The following is a 24,093-nucleotide window of genomic DNA, read 5'->3' as shown; positions in this document are numbered from 1 at the left end:
GCAGTCCACGGCCCCCGGCGGCACCGACGGAGGTAGGGGCACCAGCCGCCACGGCCCGCAGGGCACGGAGCAGGGGCTCGGCCAGCCAGGGTTCTGCCTCCAGTTCCAACACTGGCTCACCGTGAGCCACCGTGAGCCCCTGGGCAACTGGTTTCTTTTCTCCCAAGCTCAGTTTTTCATATTAAAATGCTACCGGGTATCAGCCAGGGATTGTTCAGTCACTGAGAACGGCGGACGCCCCAACTGAAATTGTAGAAGGGCGCATGTTGACAGAGTTGGCCAAAACGGCTGGGGAGAGCACGAGCTTCAGGTACATCTTGATCCAGGTGCTCCCGCAGTGTCATTGAGACCAAGTCTCTCCTGGCTCTGTTTCCAGGCCGCCTCTTCGCTCCCGGTGACAAGTTGCCACCAGCAGACACGGGGAGCCTTCTTCCGGCCACAGCACAGAGCTCCGGTCGCAGCTCTTTAGCGGGACTTGGGTCACATGGCCTTTCCCGGCCAATCAGATGGCTAGAGTCAGGAGCCACTCTGATTGGCCGAGCCGGGTCACGTGCACGCCCGTGGCGCTTCCCCCCCCCCCCACCCTCACCACTGGACTAGAAGGGGGCCGCAGGGGCTCCTGTCCCAAGTTGGGGTGCTTTTCTCGGAGGGGCGCTGTGGGGCTTTGGGCTCCTCACCCTGGCCCCTCGCGACTTGGTCGGTCAGCAAGACCCCAACCCCCAAGACCCCGGCCCAAAGCACTATGGGCACAGGGGGTCCCCCGGGCCTTGGGCTGGAGGCCATGCGTCTTGCAGCGCACCTGTGCAGCAGCAGGTGCTGGGTCCGCGGGCCAAGTGCAGGCGCAGCGCACCCCCCACCCGCCCCCGCCCGAAGGCAGCAGCTCACCAAACCGAACCAACCAGAAACCTCGATCATTTCCTGAACGTTTACTGCTGACACCCCGTGGAGATGGAAAAAATGAAAACCTGTCCAGCGACCCAGGTTCCACCTGCTGTACCCGGTCCAACCTCTGCTTTCCAGGCAGATAGGACAAGAGCTAGCCTAGCCCTCTTCAAATCCAGCCCAGACAGAGGCTGGTTGGGCTGGTTCCCGTCCTCTGGCGGGAAAGGCCAGGGGGTCGCCAGCCCCAGACCTTGAGCCCCAGGAGCAGCTCTGGCTGCAGAGGGATTTGCAAATGAATCTAGGGAGCCTCCGGGAAAGCAGCAGACTGCCCGGACCCACCGCCTGGCCCTTGCGGGCAGCGGAGACTTGCCGGTAAGAAAGGGGATTCCCATCTTACACGAGCCTTTCCTGGAAAACGAGGAGGGAGGTCTCCCCAACCCCCCCGACCCGGCCAGCGCCGCCTCGATGGTAACGTGGACACGGTGACCCCAAACCACGCTTCTTTCTAGATGAGAAGGCCTAATCTGGATGGACACGCTCCGGCCCCGGACCCAGGTGAGTGCTCTCAGAAGCAGAAGCCCAAGTGAAAAGCGGCTGAAATAATAAGGGTTAATGATCTCTCACCCATAACTATGGAAGCAGGCTGGCTGAGGGTGGGCTGATGGGCGGCTCGGGAGCGCTTCTCGGGGACGCCCAGGCGGCCGCCCTGTTCTTGCAGCCCAGCCCAGCCCTGAAAGCCTCAGGGAGCCACTCACTCCTGTCTCCTGTCCCTTCTTACAAGTGCAGTCTCCCAGCAGCCGCTGGCAGTCTCTCCCTGAGCCCCGCCAGGCAGGCAGGGTGGCCTGAGGGTCAGCCCCTCCCCGACCGTTGCAGGATTGGCTGCCCCGGAATGAGGACCCCCGGGGCCTGGCTCCGGGGCCCTGCCTCCCCGAGCCCCTTGCTGCCGCCTGAAGCCAGAACAAAACTAGGGTCTGGAGAGCCCTGGAGAAGGTTTCCTGGGGACCAGCAGCGTCGGCCACCTTTTTGCCAACCGCGTCCGCTTGGCTCAGCACCTCAAAGGTGTGAGGGCGGGAGGGGAAGGCCCAGGGCAAGCCCGTAGCAGCACGGTGGCTGCACCAGGAGGGCGGTGACTACTCCCAAGAAGGCCGTCCTGGGCACCCAGGGCCCAAGCCGCGTAGCCTGGCCCTGTCACTAATCGCACTGTCTGTCTCAAGCCGCAGAATCTGCACAGGGTCCCTGAGGCAGGTCCCCGGGGATGTCTTGTGTCTTCCCTGGACGCCTGTCCGCCCAAGTCCCACCCACTGCAGCCAAGAAGAACGAGGGCCCAGAGCCCCGTCCAAGTAGCAAAGGGAGGGGTCCTGCTGTTCACGCTGGTCTCCCCGGGGATGCGTCAGCGTGCAGTGAGAGAAGAGTGTCACTCAGTAAGTGCCTGATGGACCGGTGCACACACACGCGTGCGTGCACACGCACACACTCATACACGTGTGTGCACACGTGCGTGTGCACATGTACACCACAAACATGCATGCCCCCACACGTGTGCACGCGCGTGTGCACAGGCACACGCACATGCATGCATGCACGTGCGGATCGCAAACATGCACATGTGTGTGTACACGCACCTAAATACATGTATACCACAAGTATGCATGTCCATACACATGTGCACACACGCATTCACAATACATCGCAAACACACGCGCACACTCACATGCGTGCACGCACATGCACATGCATGCATGCATGTGCAGATCACAAACATGCACGCGTGTGTGCGTGTACATGCACATAAATACACATACACCACAAACATGCAGTCCATACACATGTGCACACACACATTCACACATACATCGCAAACATACACGCGCATGCACACCACACACATGCACATGTGTGCACTTGCATGCATGTGCATATCACAGACATGCACACATGTGTGCATGTGCCTGCACATAAATACATGTACATCACAAACATGTACGTCCATACACATGTGCACACACGCATTCACAATACATCGCAAACGAGCGCGCTCAGGCACTCGCGCACACTCACACGTGTGTACGCACATGCACATGCATGCATGTGCAGATCACAAACATGCACGTGTGTGTGCGTGTACATGCACATAAATACACATACATCACAAACATGTACGTCCATACACATGTGCACACACGCATTCACACATACATCACAAATGTACACACGTGCACACACACACACACAGTACACAAGCCACCCACCAGTCAGATCTAGCCTCACAAAAGAAGAAGCTAATTTATGTTTCCAATTATAAATATAATTACATTTCTGAATCCATTAGCAGGACTGTTCTCAAACACATGACACGCTGTGTGGCAAACAGAGATGAGATTCACGATTGCGGGCCAGCCAGTGCCGAGAATTTTAATTTTTATTTTACTTGAAATTCAACACCAAATAATAACAGTGCCGCTTCAACGGAACACATTTCCACATTCAATTAAAAGAGAAGCGATCCTTCTTAGCGGGACCCCTGGGGCGGCAGGGCCTGAAGGTCACATGACCGAGCCGCAGGGAAGGAGGAGGTCCTTGGGGCCCGGCCCCTCCGGGAGAAACCCTCGAGCCGGGAAGGGGACGGCTGTCAGCAGTGATGCACACGCACGAGGCCCCCGGGGGTCCTGACCCGCGTCGGGCGGCGGTCAGGACGTGTCTCTGGGCTCAGGCGTGACCACCAGCACCCAGTGGAGAGGGGCTGGCTGGTGGAGCCCGGGCTCTCGATGCCACCCCGTCGGCCAGGGGACGAAGAGCGGGCTTGGAGGATGCTTCCGGCCCACGACCCCCAGTAGGAAGCTGGGACCGCGTTCTGCGGCCCGGAGAGAGCCGTGGCCGGCGGCCGTGAGCGCTCACCCTCCCTACGGCGGTGGGGAAGGGGTGGCCGGCTTGTAAGCCTGCCCGCTACTCTGCCGCTGTCCACCCGGAACGCCTCCCTCAGAGCCCACTGCCCGCTTTCACGGGGCCGCCTGATGCCCCTCAAGCTCTGTGGGGGTGCGGGGACGGGGGGACATGCCGGCCAAAGTGAGTCTCAACTACAACCCCTCCCTTCGCGCAGACAGAGCCGCGCAGGGCTGGGGGGTTTAGGAGGCCGGCAAGCAACCGCCCTCCCCCCGCCACCCTGCCCGGGACACACAGCAGCGACGACACGTACCCGCCCGGGAGGCCGTGACCGTGCACACACGGGCCTCTCTCCGCCAGCTCTGCGGACGCGGCCCCGGGTTCTCGGCTTCCCCCCCCCCACCCCAGGACCCGGCCTCCGCCTCCGTGTGGTTAGTCGCGTGTTAACCTGACGAGGCCGCGGTACCCAACGTGGCATGAAAAACAGCCTAAATGTTGCTGCAAAGGCACTCTTTAGGTGTGAGTCACGGTTTTTCAGTTGTGGTAAAATATGTAACATAAAATTTAGCATCTCAGCCATTTTCAAGCGTCTAGTTCAGGGGCACCAACTACACCCGCACCGCCCTGCGGCCACCATCAGCCCCCAGCACTTTCTCGTCCTCCCGGCCTGACGCTCTGTCCCACCCCACACTGACCCCAGCCCCCGGCGCCCACTTCTACCCTCTGTCTGCTCTAGGCCCTCACGGAAGTGGACTCACGCGGTGTTTGTCTCTTATGACGGCTCCTTTCCGTTCGCGTCGTGTCCTCCGGGTTCGTCCGTGTAGTCGCGGGTGTCAGAATCTCCTGTCGGGGGCTGAATGGTTCTCCGTTGTGTGTATGCACCACATCGTGTGCATCCGCCCCCTGTCCACGGACACTGGGTTGCTTCCGCGGTTTGGCCACTGTGAAGAATGCCGCGGTGAACGTGGGTGTGCAAATCTCTTGAAGTCCCTGATGTTATTCTTTTGAGTGTGCACCCAGACGGGATTGCTGGGTCGTGTGCTAATTCCATTTTTGCTTTGTTTTTTAATGTTTGTTTTTGAGAGAGAGAGAGAGAGAGATGCCAGTGGAGGAGGGGCAGACAGAGGAAGACCCAGAATCCAAAGCAGGCTCCAGGCTCCGAGCTGTCAGCACAGAGCCCGACGTGGGGCTCGAACCCACAAGCTGTGAGATCATGACCTGAGCCAACATCAGACGCTTAACTGACTGAGCCACTCAGGCACTCCTAAATTTTTTTAATGGTTGGATTTATTGACTTCTTATTTTTATTTTTTTTAATTTTTCTTTTACATTTATTTATTTTTGAGGGACAGAGAGAGACAGAGAGTGAGCAGGGGAGGGGCAGAGAGAGAGGAAGACACAGAATCCGAAGCAGGCTCCAGGCTCCGAGCTGTCAGCACAGAGCCCGATGCGGGGCTCGAACCCACGAACTGTGAGATCGTGACCTGAGTCAAAGTCGGACGCTCCACCGACTGAGCCCCCCAGGCACCCCATGTGCTTTTGAGGAGTCTCCAAGGGGCTGCCCCGTTTCAAGTTCCCACCAACAGTGCGTGAGGTTTCCGGCTTGTCCACACCCCTTAAGACAGCAGCCGTCCTGAGGGGGTGTGGTGGGGTCTCGCCGTGGCTTCTATTTGCACCTCCCTAGGGATGAGTGTGATCAACTTTTCACGTCCTTACTGTTCATCTGTTCGTCTTCTTTGGAGAAATGTCTGTTCAAGTCCTTTGTCCATTTTTGAGTCGGATTGTTTGGGTTTCTGGTGTTGTTGTTGTTGTTAGGCTTTAGGGACTCTTCCTGTGTTCTGGGTATTAATCCCTTATCAGGTATGTAACCTGCGAATGTCTTCCCCCGCTCCGTGCGCTGCCTTTTCCCTCTCTAGACTGTGTCCTCTGATGCACAGGTTTTCGTCTTCGTAGATCCCAGTCCGTCTGTTCTGTTCTGTTGTTGCCCGAGTGCTTGCCGTCACAGCAAAGTCATCTTTGCCAAATGCAAAGCGTGAAGCTTTTCCCCTGGGTTTTCTTCTCGGGGTTTTATAGTCTTACATTTAAGTCTCTGATCTATTTTGGGTTAACGTGTGGATATGCTGTCAGATGAGGGCCCGGGTTCTATCTCTTGCCTGAGGGTACCCAGCCGCCTGGTGCTCCTTGTGGGAAAGACCGTCCTCTCCCGTGGAGTGGTGTTAGCACCCTGGTCAAAAGCAATCTGACCACAATGTGAGGATTTATTTCCGGGCTGTCTGTTCTGTTCCACTGGCCTCTGTGTTTGTCTTTATGCACTATTTGGGTCACTGTGGCGTTGTAGTCCGTTTTGGAATCAGGAAATGTGAGGCTTCCAGCTTTATTGTTCTTTTTTTAAGAGGCTTTTATTGGGGGGGGTGCTATTCAGGGTCTATTGAGGTTCCACATGAATTGTGAGACAGAGTTTTCTATTTCTGGGAGGGGGAACGTGATTAACATTTAACTCCGTGAACTTTGAGTAAAGCAGATTACTTTCCAGAATGTGGGTGGGCCTCACCTGATCAGTCGAAGGCTGAAAGAGAAAAAGACCGAGGTCCCCAGGGGGAGGGAATTCTGCCTGCAGACTCCAGGCCAGCATCGGCTCCCCCCTGGGTCTCTGTCCTGCCGCTGGCCCTGCAGACGTGGGACTGGCATCTCCACCACTGCCCACACACCCTCCGGTCCCGTTTCTCTGGAGGACCCTGAGGAATGCGCCCGTGAACCCCACCATGGGCGAGGCGGGGCGGTTTCTGCCAGGAGCACTAGGAGGCTGTTGGAGGGTTTGGTGTGGGGAGAGTGACGTCCCCAGCACTTGCTCTGGGCGCTCCCTGGAGGAGGAGGGAGGGGCGGAGAGAGTGGGGATGGGGGAGGGGAAGACAAGAAGGAAGAGGGCGCAGGAGGAAAGAAGGCTGGGTGGGCAGCGGCGAGCCTGTCACTCCGCAGGCGGGAGAGGACACGTCGGCCCAGGAGGAAACCCCGCCGTCACCGAGGGGGTCAGGCACCCGGATGCCAGCAAGGGCCCCACTGAGGTGTCGTACTTCGCAGTTGGCGATCGGCACTGTAGGTGGGACAGACCAGTCCACGGCCACCTGCTCTCACGTCTAGTGTCCCGGGTCCCTGGTGCTCGCTTGGGGTGAAACTCAGCCTGCCGTGTGGCCCCACGACCCCGGCCCTGCCGGCCTTGCCCTGGGGCGTGTCTACAGAAACCAGGCTGAGCTGTGGGACCAACAGTCCCGTGGGGCCGCTGCCCGGGGCGCGGGCGACAGCCCCAGATGTGCAGGGGGTAAGGAATGTATGTGTCCCACCAACAGCCTCAGAGGCACCGTCCTGGGAGTGGGTCCTGCCCCAGCCCAGCCTCCTGACGGTGCAGCTGCATGAGACCCCGGCCAGCACCCCCTGCCCAGCCTCTCCTGAGTCTCTAGCCCGAAACGCCCTGTGAGATAGTAATCGTCCGATGCCACGCAGGCTGCTAGCTCGGTAGGCTGTTACCTTCGGTTGCATTCACCGCCTCAAGTGAAAGTATTTCCCTTTGTGCGTCTGAGTCACCCTTGGTCGGAGGGACCCCAGGGCATGGGGCCTTGTGCCCCAAGTTTTGGAGTCTGGACGGAGAGCAGGACACTTGCCTTTTTTATCTGTAGCCTGTTGTGTGTTGAATTGTGTCCCCTCAAAATTCATATGTTGGAGTCCTGACCCCCAGAACCGCAAAAGGTTCTTTTATTTTTTTAAGTTTATTATTTTTGAGAGAGGGAGAGAGAACTCTCGAGTGAGGGACAGGCACAGAGAAGGGGGGGCGGGGAAGAGAACCCCAAGCAGGCTCCACGCTGTCCGCATCAGAGCCCAACATGGGGCTCGAATCCATGACGTGTGAGATCATGACCTGAGCCGAAACCAAGAGTCGGAAGCTTAACTGAGCCACCCAGGCGCCCCTGACCTCCAAAGGTTCTTATCTGGAAATGGGGTCGTTGCAGATATAGTTAGGATGAGGTCATGCTGGGGCACGGTGGGTCCTAACCTGATACCACTGTGTCCTTATTAAAAGGGAAATCTGGACCCAGAGACACAGGGAGAAGCCCATGTGGCCACAGGGCGGGGACAGGAGGGATGCGGCCATGAGCTAAGGGCACTGCGCGTTGCTGGCCGGGAGCTGGGAGGGGCAGAAGGACCTTCCCCTGGAGCGCAGCCGTGGGGGCCCCGTGACTTCAGACACCCAGCCTCTGGAGCCACAGGAGAGTAAATGGCTGCAGGTCAAGGCCCCCACACTCTGCGCCCCGTGTCAGGGCACCCCAGGACACTAGCAGGGGGTACAGTCACGTCCGTAGAGGACATTCATCACGGTGTTATCGCTAATGTGGTAGACCGTGTTCCCCAGCACTCGCTGGCCCTCTGTGTGCTGTGTGCCTCCGTCCCCGTGCCAGCAGGCACACGCAGGGTCCCACTTGGGACAAAGAGGTGTGAGTGGTGGAAGCTTCCGGAGCCCTGGAGTGGCAGAGCCCATCCCCCTCCCCGTGTGCCTCAGTGGCCTGGTCAGGACTCACTGCTCCGCTTGTCCCCTGGAGGAAGAACACAAGCCTGCGTGTTGGAATAAGCTGTTCTAGTGAGAGGCCGCCGGCCTGCGGGCAGCTCCCTGCGCGGACGCCTGGCCTCGGTGACTCCCCACCAATACCTCCGGGATGCGGAGAAGTCCAGCAATAAGACTGGCCAACTAGCGGGAACCGTCTCTGGTCATGAGAATCGTGCCGTGAGAAACGGGACGGGCAGGACACAGCGCATGTTTAGGAGAATGTCCTCAACTACCGTGGGGAGTACACGCTCAGCTTTGTAAACTCAAGGAGCACAGTTACTCAGAAAGCCTAACGGACGGAACCGAAGCGGACTGTGACTTGCCCGGGGTTGTAGCCTGCTTCTATTTGTTTCCACGATAAACATAATTTACTAACATGATCCAGAAAGAGTACGCTTTACTTTTAGGCTCATCAAAACACAAGGAGTAAAAAGGTCACCAGGGGGGCACCTGGGTGGCTCAGTCGGTTAAGCTTCCAACTTGGGCTCAGGTCATGATCTCGCGGTCTGTGAGTTCGAGCCCCGCGTCGGGCTCTGTGCTGACAGCTCAGAGCCTGGAGCCCGCTGCGGATTCTGTGTCTCCCTCTTTCTCTGCCCCTTCCCTGCTCATGCTCTGTCTCTCTCTGTCTCAAAAATAAATTTAAAAAACATTAAAAAAAAAGGGTCACCAGGGTGCACCTGCACACACACCCCTTCACTGAGCCCCCAGTGCCCCTGCCGCCCCCCAAACAGCCCCCGCCCCTCGCTGTGGGCAGGCTCAGCAAAGGCCGCAGGACGGATGCCGCCCATCTTTATTTCTAGGCCATTTATTTATTTATTTATTTTTTCAACGATTTTTATTTATTTTGGGGACAGAGAGAGACAGAACATGAATGGGGGAGGGGCAGAGAGAGAGGGAGACACAGAATCGGAAACAGGCTCCAGGCTCTGAGCTGTCAGCACAGAGCCTGACGCGGGGCTCAAACTCACGGACCGAGAGATCGTGACCTGGCTGAAGTCAGACGCTTAACTGACTGCGCCACCCAGGCGCCCCTATTTCTAGGCCATTTAAGAGCCTCCTAAAATCTACTAACTTCCAGGCTAAAAATCATTAAAAATCAAATGAGTTTTCCCACCGATAGAAGTCAAGATCGTCTCTCATTCTCAGAGAGACTAGAACTGAGCGGTGGCCTCTCCTGCGGGGACAAGGCAGGGAGGGGCCAGGACGCACCTGCTCTCCTGAAGGAGAGGAACGCCAGCGCTGAGCCCAGGGTGGGTCCGGAGCCTTCCAGGACGCGCCCAGAGGCACATCCTGCAGTGGCCAGATCTGGTCCCTCTGCACCCAAGTTCCCTCCGGCAAGTCCCGGCCTCCCCATCCCAAGGGGCGGGGTCCTGAGACCTTCCCGGGGGCAGGGGTCTCCACAAGCATGTGCACGCACAAAGCGGTGGGACCCCATGGGGCCAGCCGGACACCTCAGGGCCCCCAGTCCTCACCGGGCGCCCTCGGGCCTGGCGGTGTGGCCTCCCTGCTCCGGCCCCTTGTCGTTCCCCCTCGGGGAGTCAGTCAGCTTTTGCCAATGACGCTTTGTGACACGTCACCCCCGAAACCCAGTGGTTGTCAACAGGTGCTCCTTCAGCTCCAGGGTCGGAAGGCCGGCGGCGTGGACGCTGGTGGACCCAGCGGACAAGCCGAGCTCGGGACCCCGCACCTCGCCTGGGTCGGAGCAACCTGGGGTCCGTTTGCTGCCTTTGGTTTAACCCTCACCAAAGGGGTCCGGTGAGACCCCTGCCCCTGCTTTCCTCCTTCCCTGGGGAGCGGCAGTCAGGGAATGAGCTGTGTGTGTCCCACCACCTCTCCCCGGCCGGGGTGGCCTGGCCCTCGGCCTCTGTCCCCCTCCCTCCAGCTCTGCCTGTGAATTTCCACACGGCAACGACACGCATCCTGGTCCGGACGTCGTGGGCTCAGCGTCAGGACGCGTGTGCCCGGGTGGTGGCTACCGAGTGACGTGGACAGACTGTGTGTGCTCTACGAGCCAAATCGGCGGTAATTATTCCCTGTGGCAGATCTGGAGCAAACACCCTCCAAATTACCGTTGCCATTTGGGTACTAAAATGAACGATTTGAAAGAGAAAGGCTGGTGAGTGAGCAAAGCCCTGAACACGCTCGCCGATATTTCGTCTTCAGAGGAGGAAACCGTGGGCATGTTCATATCCCGTCCTCTTTCTGGCTGAGGCCTCGGAGCCTGGGGCCTGCTTCGGATTCTGTGTCTCCCTCTCTGTCTGCCCCTCCCCTGCTCACTCTTTCTCAAAAGTAAACGTGGAAAAAAAATTTTTTTTAATAAAAAGAAAAAAAACTCTCCCAGACACCCCAGAGCCCAGAAGCGCGTCGTGCGGCCGCGCTCAACAGCAAGGCAGTCAACAAGAGCCACGGCTTCTAGCGGGCTCGTCGCTGCCCCGGACAAGGGAGGCAGGACCCTCGGCAGGTCCCCGCTGAGACGCCCCCCAGGACACAGAGCGTGCCTTCCCCAGTGTGAAGGAACTCAGGACCCACGAGCCCTTCCTGAAGGAGACTGAGCACTGGGTCCGTGGGAGGATGTACCCCAAGTGATGCTGGACTCGCGGTCCCAGAACTGGACGTCAGCGCTGTAAAGCGGGACCCACAAAAAGACGGATACGGCCAACAAGAGTCAGAGGACGAAGGACAGAAGAAGGCAGCAGGAGCATATCGACGAAAGGGAAGGCCGGGTTTCTCCTTTTCCACGCCCTCTCCAGGCACCCGCGTGGGCTCAGCAGCCCGGAAGCTCTCCTGACCCTGGGATTTCTGTGGGGACCTCATCACATGGGCAGCTGCCTACCTGAGTTCATTGGCACACGAACCCTTTGGGGAAAGAAGCCTGCATTTCTGTCTTGGTACTTTTCTGCACCGATTACATTCTTTGGGAGAAAATGCTTTCTTGCACAAAAACAAGAGAGTACCTTTCTCCAAAGGAAAAATACAGAAGTGCCGGAAGCAAACGTGCCAGGATTTTACCAGCTGCTACTGCCGGGCCATAACAGTCCAAATGCGTTCCTGGTGCTCCGCACCCCCCCACCCCTCCCACTGTGTTCCCCCGTGGGCCTCTGCGTGGATTCACCCCAACCCAGGAGTCTACACAGCAGCAGGGATCACCCTCCGCCGAGGGGGCCAACGGATGCCCTTCTGGGTGCAGGCGAAGTGATCTGGGGGCCCCGAGACATGACTCCCATTAGCTGCAGATGCGGCCCTGCAGGGGCGACGGGCCTGGGAGAGGCGGTCGAGGGGAAGGTGAACTCAAGGTCTCAGCCACCCCAGGCACGGGCCCCAATCTGGGGAGGGAAGTCGGGTGACACTAACACTCCCACCACCCCAGACTCGGAGCTCAGCACCCCCGGCAAGCGGGGTCTCCTCGCGCTCAGCCGTCTGTGAGCTGCTCAGCAATTTGGACCTTTCACTCCTGACCAGGCCCAGTGTCCTTTCTCCGGCCTCCCTCCTTCCTCTCCTCCCTGCAGCTGCAGGGTCACGCCCCCTCCCCCATGGGGAAGAACTCCCACCCTCCCAGTGAGGAGGGTTCATGCCCCCGCCCAGCAAGGAGGAGTCACGCCCCCCCCCTCGAGTGGGGAAGGACCCCCGCCCCCTCCGCGGGACAGCAGGGTGGTTGGAAACGAACCCTCTGCTGGGCCTCCTAAAACCGTGGGCAGAAAGAGGCGGGGGCGCGGACTGCCCCTAACCGCCCTTCCAGAAGTCGGATGACTAGGCCAGAAGGGCAGCCGGGAGCCCCCCAGCCCCCGGGCAGCAGCCCTGCACAGGTTTGGGTGAGGAGCCGGTTTCGGGTTTGCACCTGTCGGTGCGGCCCCGCGGTTGGAGCGGTTCCAGGGCCCCTGCCCAGCGCTCCCGGGCCCGGCCGCCACCGAGCTAATTGCTTCATAACGGATGTGCGAGAACAGTCGGCAATCCGGCACCGGTTCTCTGTCCACAAGTTGAGATTGGATGACTTTTTTATCACTAAATTAAATTCCTTCTCTTACTTGTCTCCTTACATTAAATCTCTTTAAATCTTAATAGAGTGCAGCCTCTCCCTGCAGCTCAGGCCACTGATAAGGCACGTGGGCTCTAGAACCCAGGGCTGGAGGGGCGGGGGTAGGCGAGGAGGAGAAGGAGACGGCGGCTCCGGAGGCTGGAAGGCCCAGGGGCGGAGAGGCTCCACGAGCCGGGATGATTCTTGCAACTCAGAACACAAGCTGGGACACCACAGACGTGGCCAGAGGCCCCTAACGGTGCTCCTGCCGCCTGCACCTGGTTTCCCTCGCACCTGGCCCCACCCGGCCCCACCTGGCGCCCCCCGCCCAAGCAGTTAGGCAGAGCCCAGCTCCCCTTGTCTGCACTCAGGCGCCACCTTGCGGTGGGGCGCTCCGGGGCTCGTCAGGTATCCGCCGGGCGTGCAGGGTGTGGCCATCGGGAGCTCCCTGCAGGCGTCGCAGCGCGTCCGGAAGCCCGTCTGCAGATGCGAAGTGTTTACTCCCACAAGCGACGAGGGTCGGGGCTCGTTCTCAGTGGGTGCTGGGGCGCAGTGTCTCGGCAATCACGCACTCCCTGGCTCGACGTGATCGGTCCGGTTCTCGCACGAGGACTTCTCGCACCGTGAGCGCATCCCTTCTTCAAGCCTGTAGCAGCTTCGGGAAGTTGCTCGAGTGCGCTCCCTGGGAGGATCCGGCTCTGCCACACCTGGACCCGGACCCCATCACATCTGCATCTGGACCCACACCACACCTGGACACGAACCGCCTCCACACCTGGATCCGGACTCCCCCACCACACCTGCACCCGGACCCCCTCCACACCTGCACCCGGACCCCCCTCCACATCTGCACCCGGACCCCCTCCACACCTGCACCCGGACCCCCTCCACACCTGCACCCGGAGCCCCCTCCGGAACCCCCTCCCACCTGCACCCGGACCCCCTCCACATCTGCACCCGGACCCCCTCCACACCTGCACCCAGACCCCCCTCCACACCTGCACCCGGACCCCCCTCCACACCTGCACCCGGACCCCCCTCCAAACCTGCACCTGGAGCCCCCTCCGGACCCCCCTCCACACCTGCACCCCGACCCCCTCCACACCTGCATCCGGACCCCCCTCCACACCTGCACCCAGACCCCCTCCACACCTGCATCCGGACCCCCCTCCACACCTGCACCCAGACCCCCCTCCACACCTGCACCCGGACCCCCTCCACACCTGCACCCGGACCCCCCTCCGGAGCCCCCTCCACACCTGCATCCGGACCCCCCTCCACACCTGCACCCGACCCCCTCCACACCTGCACCCGGACCCCCCTCCACACCTGCACCCGGACCCTCTCCACACCTGCACCCGGACCCCCCCTCCGGACCCCCCTCCACACCTGCACCGGACCCCCTCCACACCTGCGTGTCCGCAAACGTGAACCACAACGGCGGCCCCACATGCGGAAGGGAGAAGACGGTGTGGGCTGGGGTGGCCGCCAGCAGGGATGCAGAGGCAGGCACACGGATCATGGTGCAGAGGAGGGGAGGGACCCCATGGACTCCGTGGCGAGGGGGAGTGGGGGTCAGATGCACTGGCGGCAGGAGTCTAGGCGTGGGGCGGGCCACGCTGCCCAGAGGAGTCAGTGTTTGGGACCGGGGAGCAGAGCCAGGCGGGGGGTGCGGGGGATGGAGGGGAGGAGGCGGGGTGTGCACAGTGACCTGTCAGAGAAGCCACCGTCACCGCCCGGGGAGGTGGACAGCCGGAGCACAACCGTGTCCTGGCAGGATACTGACGGAGCGGGAGGAAGGAGGGAAACATAGTGGGGGGCGGGGGGAGCCCTGGCGAGGCGATGGAGGGGGGGCGCCCGGACCCGTGAGCGGTGCTCTTGTCAGGACAGGATGTGGAGTGTGCTGGGGCGGTCACTGCCCCCTTCTTGCAAACAGAGCCCCGGCTTTGTCGGGACAGCGAGTGCCCAGCCCCGAGGAATAAATCATGGTTTATTTAAGCCAATCCTTACAACAGGACTCTATTTCCCATCGCCGGACATGTACTGTTTCAAACTTCTCTTGAGCAAAGCCGGTTACGTTCATGAGGAAGTGTGCTGACAGATTCTAGAAAATTTACCCCGACAGAGGAAACCACTTTTCCGCTCGGTCCCCTTCTCCTGCCTTAAATCTCACTGCAGGAGAGTGTCAGCTCTGGGGCTGTGGCAGCTATTTTGTGTTCGTGAGGCAAGCAGGCTGAGGAAAAGGAAATGCAAGCCGGCTGGCAGAGCCACCGGGCTGCCTCACGGAAGGTGGGGCTGCTCCCGTTGAGACCAGTGTGCGGTCTCATTAAAGCCTGCGCTCGGTGGTATCCAGGGGCGGGGTGAGAGGGGCAGCCTGCCCTGCGTGAAGGCAGCGAGGGGTGAATTTCCAGGAGGGAATTCAATGCCAGTAACAAAGTCCATTCTTGTCACCATTATGCCCCAGTCTACTCACTGCCGGTGAGTAGACTCCAGTCCCGTGCCCTGCCAGTTTTACTGGCTCGTCACCATCGGTCGGGTTTCTGTTCTGGGCATTGTCATTGACGTCTTTCCATCTTACAGCCGTCATGTGTTCAGTAAAAGCAGGAACGGGGCTGTCTAGTGAGGGTTCCGAGGAGAGAAGAGGTTTGAAATTGTCTCTCTGAGCTGAACTGAGGTCCCTGGTCAGTGCCAAGAGCCCGTCAGGTCGGCGATCACGAGCGTGGAGCGGACCTGTCTCTGCTTCTACGCGACTTTCTCCAGCGGCCGCTGAGTCCCTGGGGCAGAGAAGGGGACCGGTAGGAGTGCATTAGTCCCGGTCAGCTTGCGAGGATCGGAACGTGGGATGCTCTTCCCAGACCACCCCGGGGCGTCCCGCAGCACGGAGGGCAGTGGGGCCAGGCCTACAGCACAGAGAGAGCACACGACCTGGACGCGACCGAGGGCCACGAGAGGAGCCTCGGGAAGACACATCCCAGGGGACAGCGTGTGCGAGATGGACCGCGACAGTGAGTAGGTGCAGGCCTAGCCCGTGACTCGGAGAAGTGAGGCGAGAGCTGGCCCCTGGCGTGGTGAGGTCAGGGGCACAGCTGGCCCTCTTGCGCAGCAAACCCCCTTTCGGGGGACCCTCGGCCCACAGAGCCGGGGACTGCCTCCCACGTACAAGGGCAGCCTGCACACCAAACTAGGCCAACGGCAGAGCGCTTTTTCTCCAGGGGCAGCCTGCACTCGCTGTGCATTGGTATCGATTGTAAGACATATTTCTCCCTCTTGTGGATTTACTGAGGTACTTGGGCTGAGGAATTTGTGATTTTTATAACATTCATTAAATTCTGACTTTTCACTCTCACGGTCTCCTGGGACTTGGCCCTATTCCTTTTTCTCCGGCTTTCTCTTCAGGAAAGCCAGTCCCTGTACCCTAACCCGAACCTCATCCCAACCCAGAGCCCGTGCGCCCCGCGCGCCCCTCCCCAGGCAGCACCCACCGTAACCAGTCTGCAAACGGACGCAATGACAAGTTTGGGACCGTGCCACCGCAGTCCTGCGCCTCCTCGCAGACAGAGGGCCCAACCCTACCCAGCCCCACCCCACCCCACCGCGGGAGGGATGACCTTGGGTCAGGGCGGCAAGGAGAGAGCCTTTTCCTCTGAAGGTGCCAGCCGCCCGCTACCAGCAGGGGTGCGTTGGCAACGTAATGAACTCACCCGGGGCTGTGCCCACAGCATGCCGGCTGCAGACGGAACTGGAGAGCTCTGCCCACACCCGGGTTCCAGCATCCCAACGTGCCCCAGGGCTTCAGGGAGGACAGACAGCCGCCAGCCCAACCACCACCTCCGTCCCATACAAACCATCATGCTCTAACACAGGGCCACCTCATCTGCCCCGCGGCTGCGCCTGCATGCACGAGTGAGGCGGGGGTCCATGGGTCACCTGGGAAATGGGTCTGGCTTGCTCTCTTGGCATTTCCGAGTTGAACCTTCACCCCAACTGTCTCGAATGCATCTGCAATTATCAGAGGGGATGCCACCCGCTCAGTACAGAACATTGTCCCTTCTGTTGAGCTGAATGGTCTCCGGGGACCCGACCCCAGTGTGCCCTCTACATCCCCAGGATGTACACCCCGTCCCTCCTGCTCAGCCCTCCCCCCTCCCTGTGAGACCCAGCTCCCCTCTCAGCTCTCCCCCTCCCCTTGAGACCTCCCACCGCCCTGCTCAGCAGTGTCCGTCCCAGTGAGACTCCGCCCCCTGCCCAGCTCTGCCCCTCCCCCTGACACCCCGCCCCCTAGCTCTGCCCCTCCCCGTAAACCCCTCCCCCCGTCCAGCCCGGCCCCTCCCACTGACACCCCGCCCCCCAGCTCTGCCCCTCCCCGTGAGACCCCGCCCCCCGGCCCAGCCCCTCCCCGTGAAGCCCCGCCCGCCCCCTCCCCTTGACACCCCGCCCCCCCACCTCTGCCCCTCCCCGTGAGACCCCGCCCCTTGCTCAGCCCAGCCCCTCCCCGTGAGACCCCGCCCCTTGCTCAGCCCGGCCCCTCCCCGTGAGACCACGCCCCCTGCCCTGCCCCTCCCGTGAGACCACGCCCCCCGCCCGGCCCTGCCCCTTCTCGTGAGACAGCTCACCACCGGGACCACCTCCCAATTCACAAAAGTCACGTATTGGAGCATCCGCCCCAGGGGTTCTCCAGGCTGCTAATTCATTCCAATCCTGCTCAGTACGAGAGGAATCCTTTGAGGAGAACAAAAGCAGACTTGGGGAAAACATGACAAATTGCTTTCCCAAAACTCGGGAGAGACCAACAGAGCGCCGCCAAAGGAGGCTGTCAGAGGCTCGCAGCACCGGGGTTTCGCTTCTGAGAAATTCCCCTTCTTGCTCAGAAAGCTGCAGTCGTTATTTCTTTATTCCCCGGTTTTTGCCTTTTGGTATTTCAGAGTGAAATGCATTATCCAAATGAGCCCCCTTTTCAATGACAGAAAACACAAAGTGACATCAATTTCCGCGTTTAGAGTGGAGGAAAACGCCAGCCGTGGCGAAAAACGAGGCTCCCAGTGAGCGAGATAACCACCGCCCGCCTGCACGGGCTCCCCTCTCCACAGTCACAGCAGAGACGAGCGGACAGGCCAGAGCCACGCGCCCTCATCCTGAGTGCGAGGGACAGAGAATGTCGTCCACACCTGCTCACTCGTCGGCCCCTCATGGGGGATCAGCTGTCAGATTCGCTCACACCTGGGTCTGGCTGCAGGGTCAGGGCCCTGGGCTGCTGCCTGGTGCCCACTCCTGTGAGTCCTCCGTCTGGGCACCGGCTCCCCCCCATGTGGTATCAGACGCAGCAGAACCCCGAGGGGCTGCTACCACATCTAGTCCCAGAATGCGGAGGGACAGGAGGAACCGGGCCCCACCTGGAACCACTGGGCTTGAGCCGAATCACCTGGCCATGCCTAGCTGTGTGTGGGTGGGGGGGGGAGGCTGGGAAGCCTGTCCTTCCCACGGGGGCCACGTGCCTGGCTGAAGTCACGACGCGGCAACAGTGGAGGAGGGGAGACGGGTATCAGAGACCATGTCAGACGACGGAGGGGTCACTGTTCATGGAGCAGAAAGCGAGCCCAGACCAGTTTGTCTGTCCTCCTGCCGTAACAGAACATCACAGACTGTGAGTGGGGGCCTCATCAGCAACAGACATCGATTTCTCTTCATTCTGGAGGACAGAAAGTCCAGGATCAGGTGCCAGCATGGTCACCTTCTGGAGACCTTCCTGTGGGTCACAGCCAGGACCCCTCACTGTGCCCTCACAGGGCAGAAGCGGGGAGCACTGTGCAGCCTCCTTGAAAAGGGCGCCGATTCCCTGCACGGGGCTCCACCCTCCAGGCCTCGACACGTCCCGGGGACCCCACCTCCAAAGAGCATCGCCTCCACACACTAAGACTCATTGGTACGAATTTGGGCGGGCACATTCAGACCACCACAGACCAGACCCCGCAGGAGGGGGTCTCCGTGCTGGAGCGGGGCTCAACTGGTGTGCAGGAAGGTGGTTGGAAACCCAGAGAAGCCACAAAAGTGTAAGTCATATCCCCTCCAAGCCCAGCCAGCCCCCAGACCCCCAGCCCCTTCCAGCCTCAGAGTCCTCAGATGCCATTTGGGTGGCAGTCCTTTCCTCATCCTTCCTCTGGTGCAGCCCCACAACCGAGGGAGCCCTCTCCCCCGGGGCAGCCCTCTCCCGAATTAGCTAATTGCCCGTCTACAGAGTGGAAAACACATTCTGACCACAGAGGATGTTGTTTCCCGCCTTTGACAAAGCTCTCCCAATGTGGCGGGCCAGGCTGGCCTTAGCCTAACGCTAAGCCCAGGGGCAGCCGGCCACAGTGGGTGGCTTGCACCTGGCTCTGCTCCTTTGCCCACCTAGTGTCCCCCCCCCCCATTCCTGTGACACCGGCTCCCTAGGGGCCAGGTGAGACCAAGCAAAATCACAGCGTTGATTTAGGGGTGGGCAGGACTGTTGTTCGGGCCCTGTAGGATGCCCTGGAGATCTCTTGGACACCATGAAAACAGGGAGCCCCCTCCGCTGAGCTGTCACCTGGCAGGGTGTGCAGGTGGGGGGCTGGGGGCCAACTGAACCCCCGCTTCAAAGTTCGCTGGAGAAGGAAACCGACCTCGGAAAAGAGCAGCGTCTTTTGACACCCTCGGAGGGCCTGGAACCAGTCACAGCGAAGCCTGAGGCTTCAGCTACCTGTGCAAACGAGGTGAGCTTTTACTGCCCGATTCTTAAGCTGCTCTGAGTTGTATTTCTGTCCCTTGCGGATCACAAAAGCTCTGTGACCTCAGGACTTCCTGCCTGTGTGCCAAGAGAGAACTCCTGGCTGGCCCGGAGAACGGGAGAACAGGCCGGTGCGGCCCGGGGCGTGCCCAGACCACAGCCTCTGGCAGAACCTACCCCCTTTCCAAGGGGTCCCCTGCCCAAGGGGGCGAGGGGGTGGCCCCACACCAGCCGTACGCGTGCATGGGAAAGACGCATCCAGATGCTGACCCAGGAAGCTCAGAGGGCACAGGACCGGCTGCAGGTGCACAAACCTGCCGACCCACGTAGGCCCCAAACCACCGCACAGAGGAGGCTCCGGAGGCCTGTCAGACAGGACTGTCCTCACTGCCAGGGGCCTAAGTAAAACCAGCAAGGTTACAGACTTAGGCCATGGTGAGGAACCCAGCGGCGCGGAAGCCGGGCCTCAGACAGGGTGAGCGGGAGGGTGCCATGGGCCCCGCTCTGCCGCTCCCGGGCGCCAACCTCCAGCTGCACCCCACACCCCGCGAGCTGGTCCCGCCGCAGCCCTGTTATCGGCCCCTGTGTCTGCCTCCCTCGTCCGGGAGATGGGAGGTGCTCACTGTCAGGGAGAGCACGTGACAATCATGAGAGGTGCCACCCCCACTCCGGCCTGGGGGTGGACAGCTGGACAAACCCCCACAAATCCCCCTCGTGCTCCCACCTGCTCCCACTCACACGGATTCCACCGTCCTAGAACGCCAGGTACATGCGTGATCGGCATCCCCAAAGGTTTGCTTGACACCTGCCATGCTCTCTGTCTCTCCCCACTGTCTCTCCCCTCGACTGGCCCACCAGCTCCCCGGTCCATAGACCCTGAACCGCAGGACCCTGCAGGCTCAGAGAAAGTGCTGAAGAGGAGGGGTCATGTGGTGGGAAGTGGACCTCACAACCCCCGTGTCCTGGGGGGAGCAGAGATGACAGGTGGCTTCCTGGGGGAGGAGAGGTGGGTGTCCTTTGACATGAGCAAGAGCAGCAGAGGAGGTGGTGCAGCCCTTCAAGACGTGTACATGTGTGTATATGGGTTCTCTCCCAACCCCCAGATTCTGAAACTAGGTCATGACTCCCCATATGGTACCCCAAACACACATGCATGCACACAGGTGCAGGTACACACGCACACATATACACATACACACATATGCACACGCTTGTGCACAGGTACAGGTATGCACGCACACATATACACGTACACAGGTGCGCACACATAGACATGTACATGCACGCACACGTGTGTGCACATATACGCATATATACCTATACACACATGCATGCACACCTACGCTTGTACACCCATGTGCATGTATCTCTGTGCGCATATGCATGTGTGTGTGCACATATACATGTACATGTGTGTGCGCATGCACATATATACACGTGCGCACAAATGCACGCACACACATACACACATATGCACACAATAGACGTGCACCACACACATACACATGCATGCATGCACACACAAATGTACACACAAACACATGTGTGTGCCTGGTACACATGCATATACACATACATACACATGCACACCTACACACATACACAGCAAATCAAGAGACCTCTCAGGGGACGAAAATCCACTTTAAGATAATCTCTGCCTATGTGGGGGAAGAGGCCAGTAATTTTAAGACAGCAGCTTCAATTACAAACAAAATGAAAGGGCTGCCCAGAGCCCGCTGCTCCTGGATCAGGATGGGGTGCCCAGATCTGCCCGCAGACTGGCGTCCAGCTTTGTGGGAAGCTGGTGTGGACGAGGGTGTCAGCTCTGCTGGGAAGACCACCTGGTCAGGACCTGGGCTTTGCTGGCTGGCTTTGTCAGCCAGAGGTCAGGGGGCATCGGGCAGGAGGTCAGGCGGCATCGAGCTGGAGGTCAGAGGGCATCAGGCTGGAGGTCAGGGAGCATTGGTGGGAGGTCAGGGGACATCAGGAGGGAGATCAGGGGCATCGGGCAGGAGGTTGGGGAACATCAGGCAGGAGGTCAGGGGGCATCGGGAGGGAGGTTAGCCTGCTGTCTCATCTAGTCAAGGAGGAGTCTGATCCGAGTCGGGGCTGAGGGCAGTGCCCGGCACATCCCAACACTGAGCTTGGAGACAAGGACCCAGGGCCCAAAGTGGGGGACCTGCGGCTTGAACCCAGTCTGACTCCGGTCTGGAAAAGGGGGTCAGGAGATCAAGAGACAGAGACAGAGACAGAGAGACAGTGAGACAGAGACAGGGAGATACACAGAGACAGAAAGAATGGCCTGTGCCGCTGACCCTGAAAAGCACAGGTTTTCGTATGAAGAGGCCCTCCCGGTGCCTCCCGCTGCACTCCAGATCAAAGCCTGCCCTTCACAGTCGCCCGACCCGCTGTGTGTGGCATGGAGGGCAGGCCAGCCCGCCACCCCACGGGGCCCTGACCTGCAGGCAAGGTCATGACTGGGAGGTAGTCCAGGCTGTGGGGCGCTGTTACCATCTAGTGGGCATGTGTGGTTCTGCAGGCCCTGGGAGCCCCGCCCCTGCTCTGCAGGACCTGGAACCCCGCCTGCCTCTTTTGGACGCCTTACCTGTGTGTAGGTTCACACCTCACTTCCCACAGTTCATGGTCAAAACAGTAAGTGACAGCGGTGACTGCTGTTCCCTAGAGTGGAGGCCACATCTCCACGCCCGTCCTGTGCCCAGGGCCCAGTGCACCCCCTCACACCCAGGCTCAGGTCCCGTGCTCTGCCCTCACCTTGACAGCTTTGAACAATACTGGCCAGGCATTTCCGGACCACGCTCAGTCTATCTGGGCTGCTCCAATGCTCCCTCGTGATTCTCTGCGGTGTGCATTTGGGGATAACTGAGCAGAACTAAAGCATCTTCTCACTGGGGCATGCTGACAACGTGACCTTGACCCCAGGGCTAGGCCTCCTCTTCTGTCAGAAGTGACTCACCCAGTCAGCCCACACTCAAGTGGAGGGGCTGAGGGCTGTGACTCCAGGGCCTTCACAGGGCCCATGACCCCTGCCGGGCCTCCAAAGGGGCGTGGCGGCCGTAGGGCCTCCAAAGGGGCTGGTAGCTCACCCGGGTCCCAGAGCTGCAGTGAGAAGGTGGCTCTCCACCCCACAGGTGCATCACCTGGAGAAGGCACAGGGTGGGCTGAACGCAGCTCTGACACATCCATTCAAGACCCGGATGGAAACAGGAACAGACTAGGCGGGAAGGGGAAGAACAGGCTGCCGGTGTCTGGTGATGACCTGAGCGGGAGCCCGTCTGGGGCTGGAGGCTGGGAAAGTCTCCTCAGACACCTCCTGGCAACACAGAGCAAGCCATGCATCCCAGCCTGGGGATGCCCCTCCTGCCAGCCCTGACCCACCTGGATGAACCCCTGGAACAGCCCCCACACCCTAGGTGAGGGTCTCAACCCCCCATCTGCAGGCCAGGGCACGCACACCCTGGGTGAAGAGCGCAGCCGAGTGCCCGTGGGTCTGGGGACAGGACTCAGTCTCCCAAGTGGCCAGGCTTCCACGATTTCTCCCCAAGGAAAGGTGAATCCCGAAGCCTGTGGTGGTTGCTTCTAACATATGCAGCCTATCTTCCCATGTCTCATCCCCCAATAAATAGATGGTTCTGTGAGAGGCATGAACTCTTGGATATGGTCAGGCTGAAGCTCCTCCCAGACTGAGGGTCCACCCAGGACTGAGGCTCCTCCCAGGCTGAATGCTCCTCCCGGGACTGAAGGTCTTCCCAGTCTGGGGATCCTCCCAGGACTGTGACTCCTCCCAGGCTGAGGGTCCTCCCAGGCTGAGGGTCCTCCCAGGACTGTGTCTCCTGCCAGGACTGAGGCTCCTCCCAGGCTGAGGCTCCTCCCAGGACTAAGGTTCCTCCCAGGCTGAGGCTCCTCCCAGGAGTGAGGCTCCGCCAGGCTGAGGCTCCTCCCAGGCTGAGGCTCCTCCCAGACTGGGGGTGTCCTCCCAGGACTAAGGCTCCTCCCAAGCTGAGGCTCCTCCCAGGCTGAAGCTCCTCCCAGGACTAAGGTTCCTCCCAGGCTGAGGCTCCTCCCAGGCTGAGGCTCCTCCCAGACTGAGGCTCCTCCCAGGACTAAGGCTCCTCCCAAGCTGAGGCTCCTCCCAGGCTGAGGCTCCTCCCAGGCTGAGGCTCCTCTCAGGCTGAGGGTCCTCCCAGGACTGTGTCTCCTGCCAGGACTGAGGCTCCTCCCAGGCTGAGGCTCCTCCCAGGACTAAGGTTCCTCCCAGGCTGAGGCTCCTCCCAGACTGAGGCTCCTCCCAGGACTAAGGCTCCTCCCAAGCTGAGGCTCCTCCCAGGCTGAAGCTCCTCCCAGGACTAAGGTTCCTCCCAGGCTGAGGCTCCTCCCAGGCTGAGGGTCCTCCCAGGACTGTGTCTCCTGCCAGGACTGAGGCTCCTCCCAGGCTGAGGCTCCTCCCAGGACTAAGGTTCCTCCCAGGCTGAGGCTCCTCCCAGGCTGAGGCTCCTCCCAGGACTAAGGCTCCTCCCAGGCTGAGGCTCCTCCCAGGCTGAAGCTCCTCCCAGGACTAAGGTTCCTCCCAGGCTGAGGCTCCTCCCAGGCTGAGGCTCCTCCCAGACTGAGGCTCCTCCCAGGACTAAGGCTCCTCCCAAGCTGAGGCTCCTCCCAGGCTGAAGCTCCTCCCAGGACTAAGGTTCCTCCCAGGCTGAGGCTCCTCCCAGGCTGAGGCTCCTCCCAGACTGAGGCTCCTCCCAGGACTAAGGCTCCTCCCAAGCTGAGGCTCCTCCCAGGCTGAAGCTCCTCCCAGGACTAAGGTTCCTCCCAGGCTGAGGCTCCTCCCAGGCTGAGGCTCCTCCCAGGACTAAGGCTCCTCCCAGGCTGAGGCTCCTCCCAGGCTGAGGCTCCTCTCAGGCTGAGGGTCCTCCCAGGACTGTGTCTCCTGCCAGGACTGAGGCTCCTCCCAGGCTGAGGCTCCTC

At 60.4% G+C, this 24,093-nt stretch overlaps 1 long non-coding RNA gene across 1 annotated transcript; it reads left to right on the top strand.

Moving 5' to 3' along the window:
- Nucleotides 1–410: 410 nt before the first annotated feature.
- Nucleotides 411–12,559, top strand: LOC123381154. The gene is made up of 3 exons (XR_006587832.1): nt 411–1,254; nt 1,392–1,437; nt 10,239–12,559. It is a non-coding gene; the product is annotated as an uncharacterized LOC123381154 (long non-coding RNA).
- Nucleotides 12,560–24,093: the final 11,534 nt, after the last annotated feature.

Source organism: Felis catus, chromosome D3 (assembly GCF_018350175.1).
Source record: "Felis catus isolate Fca126 chromosome D3, F.catus_Fca126_mat1.0, whole genome shotgun sequence".
In the NCBI taxonomy this organism is placed as follows: domain Eukaryota; kingdom Metazoa; phylum Chordata; class Mammalia; order Carnivora; family Felidae; genus Felis; species Felis catus.
Note: the sequence above shows the minus strand (reverse complement) of the source record. Positions and strands in the feature narration are given on the sequence as shown.